We start from the raw sequence: 18,123 nt of genomic DNA on the forward strand, positions 1-18,123 counted from the left end.
AATTTCATGGCCCTAAGGAAACAACAGTTTATTTTCTGAAACTGGTTCAGGAACATTCCTTAAGTAAAAAAAATCCAATCAAGAGTAGTATTACCTACATTTAGGAGAAATATTTTTAATGCAGAATTTTTATCTTATGATATATTTCAATTCTAGGTCTGGGGCAGTAATTTTGGAAAAAGGCCCCCTTTACCCTTTATTAGATGCAAAATAAATTGTCCACTCTGAGGGGTGGGTCCTTCGCTTTTCCCACCCAAGACTTGCTCCAGCCATTCCTGAAATCAAACGGGCTAATTTTTTCTCTCACAGCAAACTCTGTTATTGACATTCAAATGTTTATGGCAACTTCAATTACTTGAATTATTTTATAAGTACTTGTATCTACTAGAAAAGGAGAATGATGAGCTACCCAAAAAGAGGCTTGAAGTCAGTAAGTAGAAACCTGTCAATACCGAAATACAATACTCTCTCTTGATCTAGTTTTGACGCCTCAACAAAGGCAGGTTTTGCTATTTAGGACCGCTCAGCCATCTTGACTGAATACATTAAGAGGATAGTCCTCGACCTGCTTATTGCCCACGTACGGTAACACTGATTTCCAAGTTGATGTACGAATCCCAACGTATTTCACAATAGAGGCCTAACATTTTTAAGCTGTCCGTAGAGACCCACACTGAAGGAACGGAAAGAACGCGCAAGTTTTACACGCACACTTTATTATGCATTCTTCCAGTCCTAAAGGTGGGGGAGGTTCTACTGCGTAAATGCTTAAAACTTTATTTCTTATTTTTCATGACCTGTAGCATGCATTTAGCCCTTGGGTAATGTTTGTATAAGACGAGGGCCCGCTTTTTAATGGCCGAATGCATACATTTAACAGTACGTGGTGGATTAGCTGCTCTGAGAATTGCCTTTAAAAAAAAGTAAAGTGAAAAATAGACAAAGAAATCTATAACCTTAGCCGTCTCTCCTATTTGTTTGACTGTTCCTGAACCAGCTCTGAGCCTGTGACAAGGATATTGAAAAGATGCACCTGAAACAGTATCTGCGGGCAGCTGCATTTGCCAACCGGCTTTATTGCTGCTTTCCAGCGGCGAAGGCGCAGCAGCAGTAACAGGGAAGCCAGCGCGAGCCTCCCCGGCAGCCGCGGCGGCGGCGGCGGCGGCGGCGGCACCGGCACCAGCGCAGTTTCCCCTCTCCCCAGCCCTGACTCTACGCGCACATGCGCACTGCGCCCGCAGCCCTGGACCATTTGTCAGGACTACTCGTGAGACGGAGAAAAAAAAAAGAGAAAATTTGGGGGTAAGAAGCGGTTGATCGGATCTAATCTCTAATTAATCAGAACATTTGTCCGTGCAAAAGCCATTCATTAATTTTTCTGGGTGAGGATGAAAGTTAAGAGACCTACAGAGAGAAGGAAGCGCACCCTCGTCTTGTGAAACAGATCAGGGGAGGGGAAAGGACAGAAGGGGTTTCTCCCCCACTTCTCTGCGCCTCTGGGAAAGAGGAGAAAACTTAATCCCGGGGAAAAAAGTGGGCAAGTGACTCGGAAACGGCTGGAGAGGGAGTCTCTGGGCATCTCACTCTGAAGTAGTGAGTGCGAGTGTGAAAGAGGAACAAAAGAGAGAGAAAAGAGAAAGGAAAAAATGGGGGGAGGAGAGACTTGTATTTTTTCTTTGCGCGCACACGGGGAAGGGTGTGGGGGGCCGTGCGGAAGGGAGCCGGGCGAGACGGCCGCGTCGGGCTCTCGCCGGCGCGCAGGCGGCGGGATGCGTGTGGGCCCCCCCTCCCCCGCGCCCCCCGGGCTTGTCACTTTGGTCGCTTTCATGACACCGGGCGCGGGGTGGGGGAGCGCGGCGGCGCCGGGCTCCGCCGGGGTGCGTGCCCGAGTGGGCGCCGCGGAGCTGCAGCCCGGGCGGCGAGCGCGGCCGCCGAGGCGGGGGGCGCCGGCGGGAGGCGCGGGGGCGGCCGGGGCCGCGGATCGGTGCGGCGGGAGGCGCGAGCCCCGCGCGCCGCCCCTGCGGCCCCCTCCGCCCGTGTGGCCTTTGTGCCGGGCGCGCACCGGAGAGCGAGCGAGCGAGCGCGAGAAGTACAAGTACGGGAGACCGAGGCAGTGGGAAAAGAGGCCGGGCCACTTTCTCCCCGCTCGGGCTGCGGAGAATGGACTGGTTGAATGTGCAGGCGCGTCTCCCCGGCGTGTGCTGTGTGTGTGCGCGGCGGAAAGGCCTCCCCGACTCCCACCGCGCACACGCACACTCACACGCACGCACACACTCACGGACCCGCGGCGGGGCTCGGCGGCCGAGAGTTTGCGTTTTCTTCCTCGCCGCCTCCCCCTTCCTGACCGACTGTGTGAGAATTTCATATAGATCAGCTCCAATTTCCGCCATTTTGGGAAAGTTGCACAAAAATAAACCCTCCGGTTTATTTCTGCCCGAGGCAGGAAAGTGCTTCGGGAAGCAAGGCAGAGCGGGCCCGCCGCGGCCGTCCGCGCGGGGGAGGGCGCGGGACACGGGCCGGGCCGGGAGCCCGCGCCGTCGCGGCGTTAGCCCCGCGCCGTGCCGCGCCGCGCCGGCCAGGGTGCGGGCGCGGGCGTGTGTCGCGAGGCGGCGGCGGCGTTAGCGGCAGGCGGCGGCGGGCGCCGCGCTGGGGCGCCGGGCGGGGTTGGGGGGCGGGCGCGGGGCTGCTTTTCCTGCAACTTGTTTACACCGTCCTTATACTGGGGAGGCAAAGAGGGGTCCGAGGCGGGGCCGCCGGTCGCCTCGCGCCGCGTGCGTGTGCCATTCCGGAATAATGGGTTTTGCACACTCGCGTCCTGGGCCCGGCGGGCCGTCCTCGCGCCGTGGCGGCCCGGCGAGGGGAAGTAGAGGCCGGCGGGGGTGGGGATCGGGAAGCGCAGTAGCCGAGGCATCCGCCGTGCGCCCCGCGAGCTGGGTTGGGTGGTGGGTGAAGGAGGAAAACTTGTGAGCCTGCGGTTGGGAGGGGGCAAAGGGGTACGAGAGTGGGGGAAGGTGCAACTTTTGTGCTGGTGGTAAAACTTTAATTACCTCTAAAGAAAAAGGCCCTTTGATCCCCCACCCCCACCCCAACCCTTTCTGGGCAAAGCACGGCCCACAGCGCGACCGTGAGAGAAAGTTTAAAAGCGGGTGGTTTCTTCCCAGCCGTCCCCGCGGAGGGGTGGGGGTATCTGTTTGTCCGTCTGCGCTCGGTAAGAGGTGGGGGTAACCAGCCGCCCGCCAGGGGCGCGAAGACCGTGGCCCGTACACCACCCTTCCACGGGAGAAGGTAAACGTTACTTCGGTTTCCCTTCTCCCCACCCCGCTTCCTTTTCCTCCTCCTCCCCGCCGATTTTTTGAGGGGACCCAAAAAACGGAGTCTCTTTCCTTATGCAACTTCCTCGGGCGCTGTGAGCAAGGCCCTTCCCCCTCCCTGCATCCCTTGGCCCGCTCCTTTGCCACTTTGGTAGCACAGCCTGAAAACTGTATTAGAAATATTCGAAGTGAACAGAAACAGAAAAAGATTTTTAATTGTTCTACGTTTAAGTTAAGGGAAACTGATGAGAAATAAGATTTTGGGCGGTGTGGGGGGGTGGTTGGCTGGGACGAGTATGTCGAATTTTGATTTTGATGTTCCTAGAGCGTTGTTGTGATATCTATATTGGTTTTGGGAGCCCGGAGAGTCTCCGTACCGGCTAGCTTGGTCGCGTGGATTTTTGCGCAAGTTTTTTTTAGAAAAACACTGACTCGAGTAGAGAGCATTTCTCCGGAAAGTTTCAAGTGCAGCAAAATAGCGAACGTGCAAAACTGGCCAAGGGGAGACCTCTAGTGGTTAAACGCATCTTTAAGTTCTAGAGGCCGAGAGCAAAGTTTGGCCTTTGCTTGTAGCTACGTAGTCCGTTCAGACGTGGAAGTGATTAGGCGACCTGAGCGGGCAGCCAGACGTTGTGTGAAAGGATGCTGATCAGAAAAATCAGAGAGCAAATAAGTTCCGGGGACCCAGACCGTATGATTTCCATCCCTTGTACCTCATATAGGAAAAACACGTCGCTTTTATTCTGGGATTGGTCACTCCCTGCTTTAGACGTAATTGTTTTTATATTTATCGTCGTCTGTACCTTTAACCAACTTTAAATCAAGAGTCACAGCGGATAATTTCGGTTGAATGTTAATAAAAATACAAAGTACAACGTGTTTAGAACTTAGAAAAAAAATGAAAAAGACCTTTGGTTGAAATTTGCTCTTAAAATGGCTGATTATTCTCTAACAAGTATAATTTAAGGCTAGTATTTAGTTTCTTAACCCTGCAGTTATATATAGTCATAAAATAAATAGAGTAGTTGCTTTTAGTTCTAAGTGTAATTTTGTTTCACTGGGTAAGACATTATTTCTGAATACTTTGTATAATGTGTGATTTAAACACATATATGGACAAAAACTGCTTACATAGTATCTGTTCTTTTGCTAGTGTGTGTTTTGTAAAGTAACTTTAATTTTAAAGGTAGAAGCAATGAGAGAAAGTTGAATCAAATGAACCTGCTTTTACCTGCTTATCATACAGTGGGATAGACTTTAATGGGGGAATTTAGGAAAGGGGAATGACATGAGGGACAAGCTCCATTTCACCTCCTCCAGAACTAGTTTATATATTTTAATAGATTGAGTGCTATTGTGTGAAAATAAGCAATGAGTCAGTGATTCAAAATTACCCTTATTGGTTGTGGATTTGAGGGCTTTTTTTTTTTTTGACAACGCTTTGATTTTGCTTTTCCTTTCTTTAAATCAATGCTAGACCTTCAGAAGAAGTCTTGGGGTTGACAGCAATTGTAAAGACACCAGACAATTATTTCTTCACTGCCACTAGGTAAGATTTGCTTATTGAAACAAATTGCTTGATACACCTGTAAATGTTAAATGATACATTTGGGGATCAGGAAGGAGAGTGTGGGACAAGATGGGCAGAAAAACATTTTGTGATGGCTGTTTTTAATGCCTCAGAGTCTTAGTTTCAGTATGATTGAGGCTCCAATAAAACAGGAAAAGTTATGAGATTGCCCTGGATAATCTTTGCACTGATTCTTTCACTAGACTCCTGATCACATTCGAATTGCACCTGTTTTCTTCTGAAAGTAAATAGTTTTATTCTTCAGAATTGAAAATGTGGGAAAACTAGGACAAAGCAATTGTCAATTAATGTAACCGTTGTATAAGTACACAGGGATATGGAAGATTCTGAAACATGGTAAAATTTTGTAGGTGAAACTTACAATGAGAGCTTTGGGGTACTTAAGTAGCTTAACTTCCGTGGCTTAAATCCAACATGGGCTAACTTGTGTCAAATAGCATGTCAAAGGGTATAGTGAGTTTCTAGTGTGTTAGCATAGACTTGTCAACTTTTGAACATATCTATACAGGGAATACAGCTGTTGTCCAGGGAGATCCCTTCAGTAATTTTGGAGGGTGCTGGTTTGTCCAAGTATTCCAGGGTCTACTTTCAGAACAAAGGTCATTGTCAGGCAAAGCCAGCAACCCTCTATGGGTAGAGCATCAAAGAACATTTGCACTACTCCAGTGCTACTATTTTCCTTCCCTCCCCACTCTTTGATCTTTTCTTCTCCTTTCTGCTGCTTTTCATTTTCCTTCTCTGTCTTGAGTATTAAAGGAGTTGCTAATTCTTGTTTGTAAAAAACAGAAGAGAAATAAATTAGCCTTACCTTTTATGAGCAGGAGTAATAATCCTCATAGGGCCATTTTATAACCGGGTAGGCGTGGTCTAAATGTCAAAGCTGAATAAGTGCCAATATAAAAGTGATTGTTAACAGGACTTCATTGTTATTTTCTGTTCGTGAATGGTCTTGAATAATATAATGAGCAAAATAAATAGATGGGGTCCATGTAGATAATGCGGCAGAGACAATGGCTAAAAACAACTACCTAGGATTATGCAGAGTAAAGTTCAAGCAGAGTATAATGTGTTCCCTAGGATGGTGAATTTCCTGTTTTATACTGAGTAGAAGAGAGTGGTTATTTTTCTTCATGTGGGGAGTCATTGTGGCTATGGATGGAGTGCTAGAATGGGATCCAGAGGACAATTTAGCAGCTAAAAATCACCTTGTATAAGTCACTTTACCTCTTTCAGCCTACATTTCTCCATCTGGAAAATGGGAGTAACAGTGTCTATCTTGCTTCTTTTGTTGAAGGGCTCAATAAAATAAGGTTTTGAGAGCCATGAAGAGTTAGTGTTGGTAGTCATATTACCATTTTACCATAGCAAGGTTTTATGAAGGGCAAGAGATAGGTTGTCAAAGGCAGAACAGAGTGATTTAATTCCTAGCTAAAATTATTAGATTGGTTTCTGGTGTATATATTACATGGACTTGTCACAATATTTCCAGGGGATATTTTTTTCCTTTTGGAAAAAGTAGTTTATCCTTTCTAGTATTGGTTCCTTGAGACAAGGGACATTGGGCTGAATACAGTGAAATTTATTTATCCCAAACTAGTCGTTTAATAGTTAGGAGTCAATGAAATAAATACTTCAAATTTAAAGTGATGACTAATAGTGGAAATCGTAGGTCAATGATAGCAGAAGGGTTGGTGTGAAGGGAATTCATGTGCTGTAATTAATATTTTAGTTGCATGAGTCTGCTGGGAAATGAGGATGAGAAAATAGGTAACTGGGGTAGTAAGGATTTCAGCTACAGGGGCCAGAAAGTGGGTCCTGCAAATGACTGGTCCATGGAGGGGCTTTTTTTCTTTTTCCCCTCTCCCTATGTTTTCTAAACCCTCCTGCTACTTTATTCTAATTATAACCAACTCTCTATTATCTAGATAGAAAAAAAATCACAAGTACTGTCTGTCATTATTTTCAATTTGGTGATATGGAACTTGACAAACCCTAACAAGTTTCAGTTCATTTCCCTTCTCTTGTAGATTATCCAATCAGTGTTCTAAGAATACAAAATCCAATAGTGGAGGAAAGAAGAAATATATGTCCTGTTTAATTAGTCCCTGAGTAATCGAGGGTTGGTTCTTGAATCATTTCCACTGGCTTGTTCCGTAGTTCATTTCCAGGAAATACATAGTTCAACCAAACCTATCCATAATAGATACAATTAGGATGGGAAATTTACAAGAGAAGTGTCTGTATGTGATGTGGGACAAAGGTATCCTTGGGATTCCAAGGATGGATAACCTGAATGATGCCCCTACCAGTGTTTCTACTAGTTAACCAATTTTTATTGTGTTCTAACAGTGCTGAACTGTAAGACTTGGTCTTTGCCCTTGAGGAGTTCTTTAGACCTTTACCCCAGGGGTAGACACAACTCTGAGCTCTGCTAATGAGAGTGTTATAGCTGCACTTTGTGCCAGTATAAAAGAGTAAGGGCTCTAGCACTCATGGGAAACATGGATTCCTGGGTTAACTGATGCAAGACAATGGCATATATAAATGTATACACATAGTACAATACATTACTTTGCTTTTTTAATGCTTAGTCTTCAGAAATGAGTAAGAAGCTGTGTTGAGGAATGCCTGAATAGCACATCTAGCTAGGGCTATGGATTTGGGCTGATTTTTTTCTCCTTTGACCAATGTATTCACAAAATTGGCTTTTTGATGAAGGTTTGTTTTACCACTATACCTGTTTACTTCTATTGAGGTACTCATTCCTTGCAAGAACTTTGGGGATGCTGTATTTAAAAGGAACCGTTTATTTGGGAGATACCATATTTAAAGAGAATTAATTTGTATGTTCATATATATGTGTATTTACATATGATGTCTTGAAATTAAGGGCATTTATATTTTGTAGATGGCTTCTTATACAGTGGAATATTCTTAGGCTGCCTCTTTATTTTCTACTAAGTTAAATTATTTTACCGACATGCGGGATCTGAGTCAATAGTGATGGATTATGAACTAGTTTGTATTTATTGGCAGCAGCAGCTTACAGCAAGTAGAAGAAAGCAAAAAATCAGAAAAGGGTACTCTTGAAATATAATGGAGTTTGATTTGTAAAGTTGAATTAGGAAAGACATCCTCATTTAGGAGTCAGTGTAATTTGGCGGAAAAAACAAGGAATTTTGAGAGGAACTGTGGTAGCTGGGTGGTCTTGCATGAGGGAACTTCTGAGGATCCCCAGTTTCTTCTTCTGACATGGATTTAGGATTAATGACTTTGGCTAGTGATTAGAAGAATTACATGTGTATTATATGTAATAGTAAAAGGCCTTCTGTATTAGTATTCTTTCTGTAAGTCAGAGTTTCATGTTATTGAGCATCTATTTTGTGTAAGTTTCTGTTGGGGGGTGCTTCATATAATCAACACTTAGGACAGGGTCAAATGAATGAATGTGTTGGGGCTACAGAGAAAGCAGCACTCCTTGGCTTCAATGTGTTCATAATCTAGTTGAGGGGGTAACCCAAACATACACAGGGGTAATTAACAAAACAGAGCCATAGTTCAGTGCTAGCAAAAAGTAGAGATAAATGCATTAAGTACTACGGCAGTATCACTGGATTTAGTGTTAAATGTGTTGCTAAGGTAGGGACCTGGGAGGTGGAGTACTCTTTTCAAAACATTGTGAAGTGTTGCTATATTAAAGGTAATTGTATACTGAGTGCCTTCTGAATGTCAAGTACTAAGTTAGGTACTTTATATTTATTCATTCATCCAACAAATTCTAAGTGCCTTCTGTATGCCCAGGTACTATTGCTGAGTATTATCTCTAATACTTTAACTTGAGAATTTGTTATTATTTCTCTTTTAGAGCAAACTGGTGCTCAGAGATATTTAGTAACTTTTTTTTTTGTCTAAGTTCATATCATGCAGTTTGAAAGGGGTGGGACCAGGGAAAATGATACTGGCTTATGATTGTTTTGTTATGTTTTCAGGCTTCTAATTTTCAAAATAGTAATTCTTAGAATATTTCTACGAAAACACATTTCCAGATTAATATATTTGCTCTTATACGCTGGTTTGTTAAAATAAGTAATAGTAAACAGGTAAGGAAAAATGATGGAAAGAAAAGTTGTCTCAAAAAGAAGGAAAAAACAAAAACTGTCTTCACTTTCGTGTTTTTTGTTTCTTTTTTCCTTTTTTAAACCAAGTATTCGGAAAAGACCAGTTATTGAGTTATACTGAAAAGGACACCTTGGTCTAGCTCATGGCCTTGAAATGATCACACACCGTTAACAAAACATTACTCAGATTAGGTTTGGGAATTACTGGGCTTACTTACAAAAAGGTTTCATTTATTCTTTGTAGGAGGAGACCTGGGGTTAGTTATCAAAAAATGTAAACCCAGTTTGCCAAAGTGAACTCAAAAGATGATAGAATTATTCAGAAGCCACAATTATAAAAGGAAAGATGAAAATGTAAATGAGGGCTAGAGAACAACATGGATGAATCTAGAGGGTATTATGCTCAGTGAAATAAGTCAGGCAGAGAAAGACAAATACCATATGATTTCACTTATTTGTGGAATATAAAAACAAAGCAAAATGGGAGGAACAAAACAGCAGCAGGCTCACAGACATGGAGAAGTGAGTAGTAGTTACCAAGGGGGAAGGGTTGGGGTGGGTTGAGGGACGGTGAGGGGGATGAAGGGACACAATAATTTGCAATCATAATATAAGTAGGTCACAGGACGGTAGTACAGCATGGAAAATATAGTCAGTGATTCTGTAACATCTTTCTCTGTTGATAAATAGTAACCACACTAGAGGGGCTGAGGATTTAATAATATGGGTAACTGTTGAACCACTGTGTTGTATATTTGAAACCAATATAAGATTGTATATAAATGATACCTCACTTAAAAAAAAAAGGAAACTAGAAAAAGAAGAACAAATGAAGCCCAAAGTTAGTAGAAGGAGGGACATAATAAAGATCAGAGCAGAAATAAGTAAAATAGAGAAGAATAAAGCAATAGAAAAAATCAGTGAAACCAGGAGCTAACTGGTTCTTTGAGAAAACAAATAAAGTAGGTAAACCCCTAGCTAGACTTATCAAGAAAACATATGTGCACACAAAAACTTGCACGTGAATGTTCATAGCAGCATTATTCATAATATCTATAAAGTTGAAATGGCTCAAACTGAATAAAAACAAAAGGACTGTATCTAAAACACTTGTGAGGTTCTGCAGTCTTGAGGAAGATCTATAGTATTAAATGTTCATATTGGAAAAAAATAAAAATAAAATAAATGAGGGTTAGAGATAATGGTAACAGAAGCTGTGGGTGTGGTTAGGGGTGGGGTATGTAGATTGCTAGAATTAAAATAAGAAAAGACAGGGAGTATGACTAAGAATATATTCAACAACAGTGCTGTAATTACTGATGTTATACTCTTTACCAGAATGATATTGCCGTGTTGACAAAATGAAGTGGAGAGTCTCTTGGTGGTTCTGTGTTGCAGTGGGAGTCATACAGTACCTGTTATACAAGTTATGGTCCATCAAGCAGAGTGTTAGTCTGACTTAGAAGGATGCTGTTGCATGCACTGATTTTAGGGTAATATATTGTTTCTCCTTTTTTTTGAAGCTCTGTTATCCAGTAATTTTTTTTTTTTTTTGAACAACTACTGTGTGCTAGGCCTTTTCAAGACTGGACCATACCTTTACATGTAATTTATACAGAATATATTATATATAATATTGTAGGATTAAACTAGTTCAGTTACTAAGGTGTTTTGAGTAGAATTGTCCAGGCACCAAAATCAGTTGATTATTTTCCCCCCATCTGTTGCACTGATTGAACCCTGAACTGTGAATTAAAATTACTGAGCATTCAGTCTGGTCTGGTTGTTAATGATCTAAATAATTCATCTTTTTTTTGCTTCGTAGCTTTATTTGGTGGATTTGAGGCCTAGCTGTTCAGTCTATTAATAAGGAGGTTAACTACAAATGGCTATCAAGATAAGCCTGTAGACGTGACTTATGTGAGAGAAATAAAATCTGGTCAAATCTAATTTATTACATGCAAAAGGGAAATTAAATGTAAATCTTTTAATTTTGTCTCCATGTTTTAAAAAATATGAAGCACAATAAGAAAAACATACTACTTTTAGCATTTAAAAAAATATTGAAGGAAAAAAAGAACAAGATATTACTTTTAGTTTTTCTTTTCTAATTAAGTTCATGCATATTTTGCATAGGCATGGAAATATCTATGTCAGATAGGTTGTTCTTTTTATGCCTCTTGAATCATTCAAATGGGTGTAAAATTTCTATTATTACCTTAGTAGTGTAGTATGTTGATGATATGATAGCACTTTTCTGGATATTTCTGCCTCAAATCAAAATGTAGTCTGTATGTTGAAAATGAACTTTAAATTAAAGCGTTTGATGAGAGTATATTAAATATGCCATAGGTCTGTTAATGTCAGTTTTGTGATTTCATTTTGTATGTACATTTTTTTTTCTTGAAAGGCATTTTTCATTTTCTGTTCCTCCTTTAGAGGAAGTAAGTAGGTTAGGCCACAGAATCGCAAATAATTCATCCTTCTTACAGTAACGGAAGGGCAGGAAGTTGAGATTTTTGTAAATGTTACGTTCAGTGACTACCCCTTTGCATGTAATCTCCATGGCAGAAAAGAAAGCAAATCAGATAAGCCATTGCTATGATATAAACAGGGTCATTTTCATTAGAATATGACCAGTAGATAGAGGGGAATGTTTTTGAGAAAATAATGAGTAAGAAGGAACCATCCTACTAAGTGATTTAATATTTAAAGGCAGCACAGAATAATTGCCACTCAGGCATCTGTTGTGTAAGGATAGATGTGAACAGAAGATCCAGATTCGGTCCTGATGGTCCTGAGATTTCAGTTCTCACATTGAAATGATCTCAAGTTTTGCCTGCCTAAAATCTATGAACTTGGGCCCTCAGGGGAAAATTTCACATCTCTCCACAGTAGATCTCAATTCCACTATGCTTACTATTCAGAGTTCTTATCAGGCAGGGTGAGTAGAATATCAAAGCTGGTATCTGTCATGCTTGATTTGAAAAGAAAATTTTTCTTTGTAGCAATGTGTGTTTGTGGAGAGATGCTTCAAGTGTGAGGTTAGACTTTTCTCTTATCCTTATTGAATAAGCCTGTTTAAGAGGTCTGAGTTTAACTTCTTTGATGTGTTCTCCACTGACACTTAAATAAGGAGAGTTTCTTGGAGCGGTAATGTTATGCTTCTGCCAAATAGGTAAATAAATACTTAGCAGTCTAGTTGTTAGTTAGAATTTCCCAGGAGAATAAGAGATAGATGGACAAAAGAAGATCTTTTTGTGATTTCCTCTCCCCTCCCACAATTAGTCTGTTGCTTTCTCCCCTTCTCTTTTATTCATTCATTTGATACATTTTGTTGATACCTACTGTGAATATTCACAAGAGATAAAGACATGCATAAATCAAGGTCTCTTTCTTCTAAAGCCTTCAGTAGATGGTCATGATACAATATAGCAAGTATTACCACTGGGTATGGATTCTGTCTTCCCAGCCTTTCTTCTCCTGGCATCTCATGCACACATATTTGGGTATTTGTACAGAGGAAGGTTCTTGCTGGAGTCACTCTGATTCCTTCTGGGGAGGAGCTATAGCTTTTATCTGTCTCCTTCTGGCCTCTTGCTGCAACTGTGTTTTCTCTTTGCCTCTGTACTAGTGTTCTAGAAATCAGCTCCTGGAACCACAGTTGGAATGTGAGGAAGCTTTTATGCCTCCTCAGCAAAAATGTCACCATAAGGTTTCCAATGGCGTTAGGCTTGGTTCATTATTCAGAGATTATATCCTTCTTACTTTCTTGGTTGTTAAAATGTTCTTTTCTTTACAAAGAGATTGGCAAAACCAATAATTACTGACTTTATATCAGTTTCCCAAATTCATTTTGAAATTTTACTTGTCCATGAAATCGTAGCCTTGTTGTTCTTAACGCCTTGCTTTTTCCCTATGTTCACCGCTGGATGCCTGAGGAAACCAAATGGGGCTTTGTGGTGCAAAGGTACTGGCCTTTGCAAATGGTCACTACTCTGCCCCCATATGCTTCAGACATCTGGTAAACTGGTGCTTGGAAGGACTGTAGACACCGGAGAGCAGCTTGTTTGCCTTTCTTCAAAATAACTGTAGCTCTCCTGTATTGAGTGTCTACTGTTTGTAAAGCACTAACATTGCATAATAAAAAAATATTTTTTTCACATCTCTGTGAAGTACATATTCCTACTGCATTTTACAGATGAAGGTGCCTAAGGCTCAAGAGAGGTGAAGGACAAGTAAATTGTGAAGGATTCAAACCCCAGCACTCTGGCTCCAAAGCCTGTGCTTTTCACAATTACAGTGGATTGGCTTCTATGTTGTCTAAAATACAGCATGTTGAGCACTGTGGTAAAGTCTGATGGACACTCTCTGGGGAGGTACAAGTCTGTTTCTTGGCTGAGTGACCTCAGTTTTCTCATCTGTAAAATGTTATCTGTTTTAAGGGTTAGTTTTGAGAGTCACATAGGCTGGTAATTGGTGAAATCCCTTAAAACTGTGTCCCTCTAATGTGTGTTAGGTTTATTGTCTTTGATTACCTCCTTTGTGGCCTTGTATTGGTGAGTTTTCCTCCTACAGGTTGTGTATCTGCCTGGTGTCTTAGAGGTACAAAGGTGGCCATCAGCGAGTAAAACAGAAAACTGTAGACAGGTCTTAGGGGGCAGGGGACATGTTTTTCTCAGGATCACTTTCTCCAGCCTGGACTTTAAGTACTACAGATCCTGAGGGCATTCCCAGAATTAGACACTCCCAAGTCCTGACACTTGGTTGTAGGCTGGGAGCTAGGTCAGAAGAAAGCCTCCTTGTAGTTGAATCTCACCCAAAGATGAATACATTTCATCCTGTGTAAAATGCTACCTACTTACATGTGATTTCCTGAGTATTTTTCCCATAGCTCAGCATTTTCCAAAAGGAGGCTTCTATGTACTGTGATAATAGAGTCAGCTGGTGATAAAGTGACCATGGGAAACTTTGTCTTAGACAGCACTTCACAGATAGCTGCGCTGCACATCTCCCAAAGGCCCCAGGGTATTATACATCTCTTTCACCACAAAACTTTTTATCATGGGACAGGAGAAAACGGTCTCCTCAAAGTTGTTTGGAGGAGCAGACTTTGGCAGATGTTGCCCCAGCCTTTCATCTAGTTTTGTTTAGATGCCCTAGTTTGGCCTTCGGTGTGTAGTCAGACCAGCGTGGTGGTGAGGAGAGCCTAGCCTTCAGGCCTGCCTCCCTTCCCATTACTTCAGAGTTACTGTTCTATTAAGAAAATTAGCAGTCTTTTCTGGAGCCATATAAATATAAGGTGGTATTATTACTGACAATAGAGTATCTGCTTTCATGTAGTCATCTTGACATCCTGTGATGTAGATTGGAGCACTGGTAGCCTGCCACAGGGATTCTGTTGAAATAAAATGAGAGAGAGAAAAAAAAATCAACGCCCAATTTTTTTTTTTAAGGTTACTGAGTAGCTGTCATGAACTCAATAATTGCTAAGCTAGATAATTATTGAAGTTAACATTTTATTGACTGCTTACCATGTGGTAGGCATTACCTGTCCTACTGAATCCTTTCTATTGCTCAATGAAGAAATTGCTGTTAATTCTGCATCCATTACAGATACGGAAATTGAGACTTCAAGAGATTAATTCCTCCAAAGTCATGGAGTAGGTAATTGTCAAACTTTCAAAGTAAAATGAAGAGAGGGAAAGGAAGGCGGTGGTTTAGGGAAGTGTGAGGGAGGGAGATGAGAGCCTGTGACAGGATGGCAAGTTTTGAGGATGACCCACGAAGTATTTGATTTGCATCTGTGAAAAAGTGACAAGGAGCAGGGTGGGTGGGGACAGGGAGACTCAGAGCAGCTTTATATGCCACTTCAATGAGGTGTTCAGCAGTAGGGAGAGGTCCTTTAGATGCTATTACTGGATAATAACCTTTAGGACTTTTTGTATGTCATTTGGTTAGCACCTCACGGTTTCTACAAAGGAAACAAAAAGCCAACTTCAATTGATGGTTTAATGTGGGCATTGTAGCGGCCAGTCCCTGGATCCCCACAGTAGAGGCAGACTTCTCTAGTCGTTTTGTATCACTGTGTGGATATGTCATTGCTGTGCATCATCTGTGTGGTTATCATTTTTGTTTGGTTCATGATAATGATGTTAGGGTTAATTAGCACTCCTGACTCATTCTTTATTCTTCTTAAGCCAAAACTGGTAAGTTTGATCTGTTGAGATTGTGGTGATAATCTCAGTCATGTTTTCTGAATGACAGAATTTTAATCTCATTCTGAGATGCTGCATTTGAGGTGATGTCTAACCCCATTGTATACTACTTCCGACTCGTGCCGTATTATGTCCATACCTTACTTTTGAAAAATGTTCCTGTTAACTGTGAAGCGTGACTCTAAAAAAAATACAACTGTGAAGTTACTAAAACTATTTAATTAGTCTTAGTAAACATTAACTAGCCATTCTTTTAAATATGTTTTAAAACAATGCTTGGAGCAGGAATGGCCAGGCTACAGTTAGTTATCTTTCTTAGTAATCTTTATTTCTAGCCTTCTCTGCAGACCCAGATTCTTGGTTTAGACAAGGCCCACTCTTCCAGTTTATGTTGAAGCATCCCAGATTGGGTTGCTCATCTTCTCTTCATCTCAGCCCCAGGCAGGTTCTTCACCTCAGATATGTTGTAGGAGCTCAACACAGGGGAAGTCTCTGCCCGCCCCCCATTCTAAACCAGTGTTTTATACATTCTTGGCAGATGTGAGCAAAGGAATTGTATGAGGGGAAGATTACAAAGGACATACTCTGCGTTTATCTCTAGTCAGAATAAGAAACAGTAGATTCTTGACATTTGTGAGGGATATATCCCAAGACCATTGCCAATTCTTAACTTGAAAAAAAATCATTGTATCACATAATTCTTTCCTTCAAATTATTAAAGTATAACTGAAAAATGTAAATGATCTCTCTAGACCCTTAACTGCTTAATTTGCTCGATGAGCAATTTTTGTACTGTCTGGAGCACTTATTGAAACAAATTCACACATCTTTTCTACTTATTTCCTTTTGGAGCATTGGTAGTTTTGTTCACACAATGTGTCTGAGTCATCGTCCCATTTGACATTTCAGTCTTTAATTATCTGAAACCTCTGTTTTGTGGCTAGGACCTATCACTTTCATAAACATTTCCATATTCCCCTCGTTCTGTCATCAACAATAAAATCAACTAGCAGTTAATTTTGTTTGTTTCGTTTCTTAAAAAGAAACAAAGTTTTTTTTTTTTATCGCTTTAGTTACAGTGGCCATGGCATTAAGGCTCAGCATTCTGAGTAAGAGCATACCTGGACCTTGACCGGTCCAGTCCGCTTGCCATTGCCCCTCAGCTTTATGGTGTATGTGATTCAGAACCATGTCTCTATTAAATGACAAATCAGTCAATGTCCCAGGAGCTTCAAATGTCACTCAGGAATGGTAGAAACCATAAATAGTCTGTGAGTGACGAGTATACACCATATATTTCTGATACCTGAGTTGTGGAGAAGTAAAACCTATCCTGCCTTTTCTCATCCATCCATTTATATATGCACTTGCATATATAAATACCTTCTACAAATTCCCATGAATTTTGGGGAAGTTGATTTCCCTTAGTGATTTCTAGGCTATTGCTTCAGTTGTTGGCATCAGTAAAAACTAAATATTTTCATGGGAAGACACACTGTTCATAAGATAGACTGTTCTAAATAAACATGAAACAGAATTTAAAAATATTTTTTACTAATTTTCTTTATTTAAAAAAAAAAGCTGTTTAAATAGTCAACAGGTACAAAAGGGTGTCCAGAGAGAAGGTCCCCTCCCATAGCTATCTTTCAGTGAACTGTTGCTCCTTCCTGGGGATAGCCACTGTTACCAGTTTTTGACAGGTCATTGCAGAGATAGTCTGTGAAAATACAAGCAATATGCACATTTATATATCTCTCCTTTTGTTTCATGGAAATCAAAGCACAGAAGTTTTTATATCTTGCATAAAATTAGTAGTATTAATGGTATCTTGGAACTCTTTCTATATCAAAGTGTGAAGAGCTTCTTTATTTATTTATATTTTTACAATGGCATTATATGCCATATGGGTATACCACAGTTGTTCTTTATTGATGGACATTTGGGTTGTTTCTAATTTTTTGATATTATAAACAGACCTATAGTCAGTGAATATCCTCTCACGTTCTTCCTTTAATAGATAAGTGCAAGTAACTATAGAATAAGTTTCTAGAAGTAGAATTGCTGAGTTGAAGGATATGTTCCTGAAAATTGATCTCCGTGGAGGTTGTTTCAAGAGGGCCTGCTTCCCCATAGTCTCATAGCCTAGGATTTTTGGAATGTAAGATATAAACTAATTTCACCACTGCTTAATGTTTCTAGAGTTAATAGTGGTATATGGTAGGTTGGGGCTTCCAAGGATTTATTACATGAGAGATTGAGGACATTTGTCCACTAGATGTAATATCCTAAAGGAAAATTAATTTGCACATTTGATTTGGAGACAAAAGGTGGTATAGGGGAGATACATAAGGTAATTCTGAGGACAGTGTGTTACATGTCATTTGATCTGTTCTCTAGTCCTTTTCTTGGAGGTTTAGGGCAAGAAGATTGTAATAAAAATGATTAATAACTAAAGTGAGCTGTTTCAGAAAAGGGGGACTTTGGGGATGTAATACATTTGCATTGGCACCAATAAAATGGTCTCTGCTTTCAGTCATCAGCTCCTTGATGACACGTCCAGAATGGGTATTGGTAGGAGCACATTAGACATTGTCAGCCATGACATGTACATTAGTGGGAATCAAAAATTGCCTCAGTGCCTTTGCTGGACATATGGACCCTAAAGCAGTTCCTTTTGATATCAGTAATGCCTGGAGAACTTTAGAATTTAGAAGAGGTTAGGAGGAAAGTGGTGGATCTTGGTTAATAGCATAAAGGACACCTTATGGTGCATTTTAAGGTACTTCCTTAGGAAATCACAGTACCGTTAAGAGATTTAGGATGGGATTTTCTGAGAAATACTGTTTGTGACTTGTACTGTGAGTGACTCTATTACCTACCTGATT

The 18,123-nt window shown here is 41.0% G+C and overlaps 1 protein-coding gene across 7 annotated transcripts in view; it reads left to right on the forward strand.

Annotated features, from left to right (window-relative positions):
* The first annotated feature begins 1,163 nt into the window (after window positions 1–1,163).
* The window catches only part of L3MBTL3 (L3MBTL histone methyl-lysine binding protein 3), a 106,303-nt gene continuing 89,343 nt past the window's right edge, over window positions 1,164–18,123 (forward strand). The window contains exons 1-2 of one of the 7 annotated variants that reach the window (XM_017656233.3): window positions 1,164–1,302; window positions 4,789–4,860. The gene's annotated coding sequence lies outside the window, so the exon portion shown is untranslated. Of the gene's footprint in view, window positions 1,303–2,076; window positions 2,096–2,331; window positions 2,353–3,051; window positions 3,286–4,788; window positions 4,861–18,123 lie in introns of those variants that run through there. The other 6 variants (XM_036994034.2, XM_036994027.2, XM_017656234.3 and 3 more) reach the window with 6 other exon arrangements.

Source organism: Manis javanica, chromosome 13 (assembly GCF_040802235.1).
Source record: "Manis javanica isolate MJ-LG chromosome 13, MJ_LKY, whole genome shotgun sequence".
In the NCBI taxonomy this organism is placed as follows: domain Eukaryota; kingdom Metazoa; phylum Chordata; class Mammalia; order Pholidota; family Manidae; genus Manis; species Manis javanica.